This window comes from Artemia franciscana, unplaced genomic scaffold (genome assembly GCF_032884065.1).
Source record: "Artemia franciscana unplaced genomic scaffold, ASM3288406v1 Scaffold_509, whole genome shotgun sequence".
In the NCBI taxonomy this organism is placed as follows: Eukaryota; Metazoa; Arthropoda; class Branchiopoda; order Anostraca; family Artemiidae; genus Artemia; species Artemia franciscana.
The window spans coordinates 414,210-424,541 of NW_027065491.1; the positions used below are offsets into that span (position 1 = coordinate 414,210).

General features: G+C 33.5%; 1 long non-coding RNA gene across 6 annotated transcripts in view; it reads right to left on the minus strand.

The window, feature by feature from the left end:
* LOC136043370 (uncharacterized) overlaps positions 1 to 10,062 on the minus strand; it is a 156,308-nt gene extending 146,246 nt beyond the window's left edge. For all 6 annotated transcript variants that reach the window (XR_010621597.1, XR_010621596.1, XR_010621593.1 and 3 more), the window contains exons 1-2: positions 10,001 to 10,062; positions 6,150 to 6,299 (exon numbers count right to left, since the gene is read on the minus strand). This is a non-coding gene — a long non-coding RNA (uncharacterized LOC136043370). The remainder of the gene's footprint in view (positions 1 to 6,149; positions 6,300 to 10,000) is intronic.
* Between the last annotated feature and the right edge of the window lie 270 nt (positions 10,063 to 10,332).

A 10,332-nucleotide genomic window follows, 5' to 3' on the forward strand; every position in this document is an offset into this window, starting at 1 on the left:
TTGATATATTGAAATGAAATTGACATATTTGAGATTGAGTAGCAACAGAAATCAAAATGTCGGAGATAAGCAATGATACTTAAAAGCTGTACCGATTGCTTGCTGAAGCCATTTTCGGAAAGCAAGAAGAGCGTCTCATTTCAAAAAAGCAGACCGGAAATACATTGTTGATAGGATGATGAAGGTTGACTGATGGTGAACATACGTCGAGTCTGTTCAGTCTGCAAACACTATTGACGAATTATTCTTGGCGTCTGGCATCACCTACCTCCCTCGCCCCCTACCGTTCAAGGCATTCAAGATCACATGGAGTAATAAACGTCGATCATACGACTCGTAAGTAGCAGCAAATTACCTAACAAAGACTCAGTACTTCGTAAAAAGTTGCCAGTGCTTTTTGAGTTTGATCTTAAACTTGGATAAAACAGTAAACGATATCGAAGTCTGTTTTTCTCACAAGTTTGACTTTTTAGCTAATTCTCCACGTACATTTTTTGTGTTGAGGGGGGGAGAACAAACTCGAAGAATTTAGTTGTTTTTTTTTCTCATGATTGAACTACGTCTTTTTTGCAACTCTGGGTTTTCTCCACGACTCTATTCCTGTAGTTTTATTTATTTACTCTTTTGTACAGAGTATACTACTGCTCATCTTTTTCTAGGTTCTCCTCCTCCCAAATTTTTCATTAGTCATCAAGAGCCTTTATTTCTCAGTATCAATTAAAATCAATAAGGGGGGAATGAAAAACAAGATTTTAACAAGACTTTACTTGCTTGTAGGGTGTCTCTATATATTCTGTATGTATATACTGTGATATAATTCTAATAGAACATAATTACCGTTGAAGGTTTTTTTCTATATTGATCCACTGACTGATTACTGCACTGTTTAAAGTGATTGAAACTTTTTGCCCTAACTCAACGAGTTAGTTTTGCTAATAATCAATAGCCTTGAATCTATTTTATCCATCTACCCAATTATATTTTCAGAATTTGTTCTGTTTTTTTTTTTTTTTTTTTTTTTTTTTTTTTTTTTTTTTTTTTTTTTTTTTTTTAGATTAAAGTTGTATGAATAATAAGAAAATCCAAATTAATATAATAAAATTGACGCATAAATGTAGGTTTTTGTTGAAATTATAATAAAAAAAAAGAATAGAAATTCACCATCCTAATTTAGATAGACCTGCGTCAAATTGCAGCTTTTTGCGCAGACTTTAATTTGATAAGAAATGCATACACTTCTAGAAATACAAGGTTTTTGCACACACAAAAATGTTGTTTTTTTTTACAAAAAGATCCATGACGTATGACAACAAACAAGGAATTATCATCTAGAAATTAACGGATATTTCTAGCCGATGGGCAAACGAAGAGAGAAAATAAAAACAGATATTTTGACAAGGCTCTCCACCAGCCGATTGTTAGAGCTAAAAAAATAGTAATAAAAAATGAACTTTTGAAGCAAACTCTCTTTTGTGGAAAATCTTCTCCGTTAGATAATTCCACTAGAAAAAATCCATCCCTTTACCAAAAATTCCCCTTGGGACCCTCCTTTATCTACGGAATACTCCCTCCGTCGAAAATTACTTAAAGAAAATTTATTAATTTGTTTTTTTTAATACTTTTCTTTGAGGTATGTGGTTGGGGTTATAATTCTCCTAATAGGCTGAGAAACGGATTATTTAAATTGATTTGCTTGTTGATTTAAAATTAGAAATTTTGGCTAATTGTTCATAGGAGCTTTCGAAAAACTCCTAGATATAAAAGAATACACGTAAACTAATAGTTTGGTTTCCTTTCCGATAAATATACAAAAGAGTAAATAACACTAGAATGCTAAAGGTATATTTAACAAAAGCGAAACCCAAAAAATCTCAAATATCTTCTATTCTATCTCTTACATTATCCCTCTGTTTTTCTCTCCATCCCTTGCCCCTCTCCAACTCATCCCCCTTCCCCTTTGATTTAACGCCTCTATTAGTAAATTTATTTCTTAGCCTTTCACTTGGGTCCATCTTTTCGTTCTTCACGATGCCCTCATATTGCCTTTGACAGAGATAAGTGTAGTTTAATCTCTTCTTTAGAAGTTGTCAAAGTATTTTCCCATTTGTTTTAATATTTATAGCAGTCAACTACACTAGTCACTCAAAGAAATCATTCTTTATTTCCAAAAACAGCGAACCTTAAGTTATGATAATGGGTATCATAACTCAATCGTCCAGGTGAACTTTTACTTCAAAGGAAACATCACAACCATACAATTTACATGGCATCATATTTTTTCAGTCAAGGTTCTTATGGGAGCGAGGTCCACAGAGCCAGTCACTTACACACAAAATTTCAGAGACAGGGATGGATACTATTCTCCTTTTATTTGTGGGATTCAGAATGATCCCATTAAAAAAAAAGATCTGTAAAAAAAAAAAAAAAAAAAAAAAAAAAAAAAAAAAAAAAAAAAAAAAAAAAAAAAAAAAAAAAAAAAAAATGTAGGGAAAACCACATTTTGACTCATTGAAATTTAAAGTTAAAATATCTAGATCAAAAATAATATACCAGAAAGTACTACTAAGCTTGGTTAATTGTCCTGTTTTAGTAAAAACAATATTTTAAAATAATGAGACTCTTAGGGGTGTTTTAAGCCTTCGGTTTAGTAGATCAGTTATTATTTATAAGGTTTGGTTTCGTCACATCTATTTTGTCACTGAGTTTTGTTAAGAACCCTTTACAACGCAAATTGTTCTAACAGTTTTCCAAAAATAATAGAAAATCTTTTGCATTCAGAGTATATATTTTCACATCAAGAAGGAGGGGGTTGTAAAATTCATTTCAGTTGTTAATAATTTCCTTAGTCTATACTCGTTTTTAATAATAGTCGTTCAACATAATATTTTTTCAACATAATAGTCGTTACCCTGCAGTGTACCCCCTTCTCCGGATAAACCCATTTATTGCCTATATGAAATATTTTTCTGTCATTTTTTTTTTCAATTTAGTCCGTTGTAATACCGGTTGTGCTAAGTACCCTCAAATATACCTAGTTTAGCATGAGTATCTGTGTTGAATATTGAAAAAAAAGAGTATATATTGGAGAAGCTAGATCTAGAGCAAAATCTTAGGAGAAAGAGGGTAAAATGACGAGGGAGCTAATAACTGACAATTTTATTTTTAAAAAGTTTGAATAACAAAACAAAAAGTCAAAGAATGAGGGTACCATGAAAAATATTTTTCCCCTACAAAATAATGTAAAGTGGAATGATATAATTAATTATAGAATTAATACATTTTTAAAGGGTTAATATGTAACACCAATTTTAGATTTCACATTATTTGACAGTAATGAATTCCAAAATAACCTTATATGACCTCAGGGCCTAATTTACAACCCTTCACCATAAGCTCTGGGGCCAAGGGGGGTGTCGAACCCAGAGGCATTGTTAAGACACGTGGACAAGTTTGCACAAAAGGGCTATCTCATAGGTTGGATCTGTTAAATTTGGAGGGGCAATGCATTAGGGGTTAAGGCTAGAAGCACCTTCTCATCACTTCCGACTCTCAAAAAGAAAACTAGAACCTTTAATATCCAATCAAATCAGCCTCTTCAAAAACTGATATAACCACCCCTTCAAAAATAACCTTATATACCCCCCAGACACAACTTACGACCCTTCATCCCAGCTCTGGAGGTTTGTTGCCCTTAAATCACTTTTGATTCTTAAAAAGAAATCCGGAATTTTTATTTTTCATTCAAATGAGTACCCTCGAAAGTTGATATGACCACTTCTTCCACAATAACCTTATATGAACGCGGAGTACAACTTGAAACCCTTTCCCCCAAGCAATACGTGGTGAGGGTTATATGACACATGGATTACTTGAGGGGGGAGCGTGGGAGGCATGTAGCCCACCAATCAAATTTAATTGTTCAAAATAAAATTAGAAATTTCCATTTGGAACGGATCCGTACCAATTATATCAATATTGTATCTATAACTTGTTTTCATTCTTCCCATCAAGTTTCGTCCTGATATCTCCACTCTAAGCATTTTCCAAGATTTCCAGTTTCCAAGATTTATGTTTCCCCCCCCCCTCCGACGCTCTATGTCCCTGGATCCGATTCGAATTGAAAATGGACCATCTGAGACATAAAATTCTTCTATAGATCAGGTTCCATTGAGATCCGATCACCCATTCGTAAGATACCTTGATTCTACGTTTTCCAAAAATTCCGACTTCATCCTCCAACTCCCTTCAATGTCACCGGATCTGGTCGGGACTTAAAATGAGAGTTTTAAAGCACAAGATCTTTCTAGATATCAAATTTCATTAAGATATGACCACCCGTTCGTAAGTTACAAATACCTCATTTTTTCTAATTTTTCCGAATTACTCCCCTCCCCCCCAAACTCCACCAAAGAGAGCGGATCCGTTCCGTTTATGTCAGTCACCTATCTTGGACTAGTGCTTATTCTTTCTACCAAGTTTCAGTTTGATCTCTCTGCTTTAAGCGTTTTCCAAGATTTTCGGTCCCCCAAGTCCAATGACACTGGACCCGGTCGGGATAAAAAATAAGAGATCGAGTTTTGAGGTCCTTCTAAATATGAAATTTCATTAAGATAGGATCACTCTTTTGCAAGTTAAAAATACCTAATTTTTTCTAATTTTTCAGAATTAACCCCCCCCCCACTCCCCCAAATAGAGAAAATCTGTTCCGGCTATGTAAATCACGTATCTAGGACATGTTCTTATTTTTCCCACCAAGTGTCATCCCAATCCTTCCACTCTAAGCGTTTTCCAAGATTTTAGGCCCCCCCTCAATTCCTCACAATGTCACCGGATCCAGTCGGGATTTAAAATAAGAGCTCTGAGACACGATATCCTTCCAAACTTCAAATTTCATTAAGATCCGATCACTCCTTTGAAAGTTAAAAATATCTCATTTTTTCTAATTTTTCAGAATTAACCCCCCCCCCAACTCCCCTAAACAGAGCAGATCGGTTCCAGTTATGTCAATAACATATCTAGGACTTCTGCTTATTTTTCCCCACCAAGTTTCGTTTTGATCTCTCCACTCTAAGCGTTTTCCAAGATTTTAGGTTCACCCCCCCCCCTCCGAACTCCCCCCAATGTCGCCAGATCTGGTCGGGATTTAAGATAAGAGCTCTGAGACAAGATATCTTTCCAAACATCAAATTTCATTAAGATCCCATAACCCGTTTGTAAGTTAAAATACTTCATTTTTTCTATTTTTTCCCGAATTAACCGCCCCCAAACCCCCCCCCCCCCAGATGATCAAATCGGGAAAATGACTATTTCAAATTTAATCTTGTCCGGTCCCTGATATGCTTGCCAAAAATCATCGTCCTAGCTTGCCTGGAAGTGCCTGAAGTAACAAAACCAGGACAGACAGACCAACAGGATTTGCGATTGCTATATGTCACTTGGTTAATACCAAGTGCCATAAAAACAATGCCATTGATATTAGTACATCATTTTTTTTCTATGGCCCTTCAAACTTTTAAATTAAAAGTAAGGCTTATGTTTTCAAAGTTTTAGTGCATCATACTAGAATCAAGAAAGAATTAATGTTTTTGAATTTGATTTCAGTTATAAATTTTTGTTTTGTTTAAAATTATGTTAAAATATTCAATTTCGTTAAAAAAGTTATTTTAATTTGTAATTCTATTTAAATATAAATATATTGATGCGCTTCTTTCCGTTGTTTTACTTTAAAACCTCTTCTTCTTCTCTCTTTCATAACACAATTTAAATAACAAATATAAACCTTCCTGAATTAAGTTAATATTCTATATTTAATTGACAGAAGTCCATAAAAAACGAACTTATTTGTGTAATTTTTTTTTTCTCACCTCTAATAGATTTACATCTTTAGGCAAATTTAAAACAGTTAGATTTTAGAATTAAAATCAAGCTGGTGGTCCTAAAATAAATAAGTTAAGAGACAGGGATAAATGATGAAAAACCCAAGACTGATAGTCTGAGTAAGAGGCAAAGCTGGCAAAAGCCTTTTTCTTTTAAAGCATCGGGGCAAGAATTTTGTCAATTTGGGCAAGAAAATTGAAGCAAGACCAAAAACTGTTTCTCAATGAGACTGAGCACATAATATAAGCTAAAGTTAAAAAAAAAACTAGTACCTTTATCAGCAACTTTACATGTGACTTTCCAAAAATTATTCCATCCATCTTCTACACTGTCAAGTTTCAAACTATCGAGTTTGGTATTCAACTGTTCTTGGAAATTTTCCCTCAAATTATCATCATGAAGTTTACTAAAAGCATACCTTCCTGAAATGTAGTTATTTTTCCTTAATTTCAGCTGTGAATGAGCCATAAACCCTACTAGACAGTAATCTTTACTTTTAACATCAATAACAGTACTCCTATATGCCCTTGATCTTGTATTGATCCTAACAGTCTTTGGTTTACAAAAACAAAATCTATTGGTTTAGCTGATTTACTGTAATTTGAACACCATGCAAAGGTATAGGCCATGTACAACTAAATACTGTATTGGTTATAACTATAGTTGTAATACCTATAAAATTGCAGTAGCCTGTAGCCATTACTGTTTCTTTTTCTTTATCTAATTTACCTAGTCTAGGACACCATATATCCTTATTTCTACCAATCTGGGTGTAAAATTTATTATAACACCAAGAACTAGATAGTTAACTTCAAAGACCACACATCCTTTCAAAGACAAAAATATAACAGTAATCATCCTATTTTAAACTGTTATACTAGATAGTTTAATAATTTTTCTGAATTTTGTTCATGAGAATGTGATTATCCAGAATATAATAGCCCCTAAAAAATTCTGACTGTTTTAAATACATTGATATTCAATATTGGAGCTTATTCTATAAGATGTAAATTTAAATCTTTAGTCTAATCTTCAAAAATACTGTTCAATCCTAAACAAAAGATTAGTTGGATAGTTCAACAGTTAAATCCTTGTAAACTTTCTAACATACAATCTAAGAAGTAGACTGCTTCATCATTGAATTTGTTAAAATCTGTGCAGTATGTATAGTTTTAATATATGTATAGTATGTATATATAGTATGTATGTATAGTATATTATGTATAGTATATACTATACATACTGTATAGTATGTATGTATAGTATATTATGTATAGTATGTATAGTTTTACATGATTTAAGTTTTCCAAGATTGTAGTTGGTTATTCTCAACTAGTCTAGTCTTACATATCAACCAATATCATCTATTTATGTTTGAGATAAGAAGCCTGTTGTCAATACATTGAAAAAATATTTTTAAATCAAGAAATTTATCTGAGATTAGACCTGGCCAAGCAAAAATAGAGTTAAATATAAAAAAAATAAAGGCTCTAATTTGCTGCTACTTTTGTTAGTATAATTAACAAAATGCAGAAAGTTATCCAAGCCAATACCCAAGATAGAATGTTACAAATTACTTTTCTCAAGCTTAAATCTTTCTTCTTATTAAATTAACATTAACCCAGCAGCAGAAAGAAAAGTTTTATTATAAACAAGAGCTAAGAGCTCATGTGGCACTTGTGACAAGGCAAGAAGAGCCAAGAGCTCATATGGTATGAGCTCTAACAAAATTCTATGAATCAATAGATGCATATAAATGAAAATCAGAGGCTTAATGCCAGTCAGGATTTAAAATAAAAGCTCTGAGTCATGATGTCATTCTAAATATCAAAATTCATTAAGATCCAATCACACACTCGAAAGTTATAAATACCAAATTTTTTTCTAATTTTTCCTCTCCCTTTAGCCCCCCAGATGGTCGAATCTGGGAAAACGACTTTATCAAGTCAGTTAGTACAGCTCCCTGACATGCCTACCAATTTTCATCATCCTAGCACATCCAGAAGCACCAAACTCGCCAAATTACTGAACCCCTCCCCCCAACTCCCCCAAAGAGAGCAAATCCGGTATGGTTATGTCAATCACGTATCAAGGACATTTGCTTATTCTATCCACCAAGCTTCATCCAAATTCCTCCACTCCAAGTATTTTCCAAGATTTCCCCCTGCAACTCTTCCCAATGTCAAAAGATTTGGTTGGGATTTGAAATAAGAGCTCTGAGACATGAATTCCTTCTAAATATCAAATTTCATAAAGATCTGATCACCTATTTGTAAGATAAAAATACCCCAATTTTCATGTTTTCCAAGAAGTCTGGTTTCCCCCTCCAACACCCCCAATGTCACAGGATCTGATCAGCACTTAAAATTAGAGCTTTAAAGCACAAGATCCTTCAAAATATCAAATTTCATTAAGATATGGTGACCCTTTGTAAGTTACAAATACCTAATTTTTTCAAATTACCCCCCCCCCCCTGACTCCACCAAAGAGAGCAGATCTGGACTGGTTATGTCAGTCATGTATCTTAGACAGATTTTTATTCATCCCATCCAGTTTCATCCTGATCTCTCTGCTTTTAGTATTTTCTAAGATGTCTGGTCCCCCCCCCCCCAATGATGCTAGATCTGGTTGAGATTTCAAATAAGAGATCTAAGTTATGAGGTCCTTCTACATACAAAGTTTCATGAAGATCCAATCACTCCTTTGTAAGTTAAAAATATGTCATTTTTTCTAGTTTTTCAGAAATAGCCCCCCCCCCCCCCCAATAGAGCGGATCCGTTTCAATTATTTAAATCATGTATCTAATACTTCTGCTTATTTTTCGCACCAAGCCCCAAACTCCCCCCAATGTCACCAGATCTGGTTGGGATTTAAAATGAGAGCTTTGAGACACAATATCCTTCTAAATATCAAATTTCATTGAGATCCAATCACCCATTTGTAATTTGAAAATACCTCATTTTTTCTAATTTTTCATAATTATCCTTGTTTGGTGAAAGAATTATCCTTTTACCAAAACAGTACTTTAAAAGGTTGTTCACAATTTCCTATGCATTTGTCTTATCAACATTTTGCAAATGTTGCTTTTATGGTGTTAAATCAGTGAACAAAAAGGCAGTCTAATCAAGAAACATAAAAAAAAGGGAAATGAAGAATTTGTACTATATATTTAGGGGGTTGTAAGGTATTGTAAAGTACTTTTAAAAAAGATATAAGTATGTATTTTAGGATTTCTTAAGTGGTTTTCATAACTGTAAATGGTTTCATTCTCAATTGCCTTGATTGTATACCCAATTCATTTGTTTCATTTTTAAACAGAGATGTGTCTAACACTATGCTGGTAGCCTGTCAGCCTACAACTGGGGCTATTGAAAAGGAAACATGTTAAAAAAAATTACTTTATATTAATAAAAAATTTTAGTTCATATACCCTACTTTGAGGGTGCTACTACCATACTTTACTCCCACTCTCCCCCCATTTAAAAATAAACCGCATAGTTTCATAATTGTTGATTCAATTTGTGGATGTTAAGTTGAAACAAGGGTCCATAACCATAAAACCCATATCCTAGGAAAATGCATGGGAAATCTAATTTGGCCCATAAATTTGCAAATAAGGAAATAAGTCGTAGAGGAAACTACAATTTGCCTACATATTACAAAGAAAAATTTGTTTTGTTAACTTACTTCTTTCTCAACATTTCCAACTGTTGACAAAAACCCAAGGCTGAAGCAAGTCTAGCCATATTTAGCTCAGAAATAGAATTTTTCAGCAAATTTTAAAGAGGCCCATTACTGGGATTCTACATTTTCTATGTATTTTGCAATGTATCAGTTATAGTTCAACCCTTCTCTCTGAAAATTGAATCAGTGCAAACAAAACCAAGAGCCATAAAACCCATTACCTAGGAAATATACAGCTTGGGCTGTGCATTTGAGCATTAGGGTGAGATTTGAAGGCAAAGTATAGTGAATCACAGGAAAAACATGTTAGCCTAACAATAACTAGGCTACTATCTTCTTAAACACCCTATTTTCTAGAGTTCTAGCCAAAAACGGAACTTTGTATTGACTGTTTAAGAAAGAACTATTAGCAGCCAATTCCAAAAATATCATTAGCAACCTATCTAAATAAGATAATATAGACTATTTCTTTCACTGCATCGTGCTAAGCCTGCTGCTCTTTTCTTTTAGAGAACACTCGGCGGTAACTGAGTTTAATAAAGGTAGCGCTGTGAACAGAAAAATCCGAGGAATATTCGAGATCATTCGATATCAAATCATTTTTTAATATAATGTTTCGAGCAGTGGTTCCGAGATTTTTGTTTTTCTACCTCACGAACCAATTTTCATTCTAAGAACTTTTTCACGATCCCAGCCTGACTAATAAACTACAAATAAGGAAAATAAGAAATTTTGAGTTTTAATGAATAAATGGTAAACAGTGACGTAAAA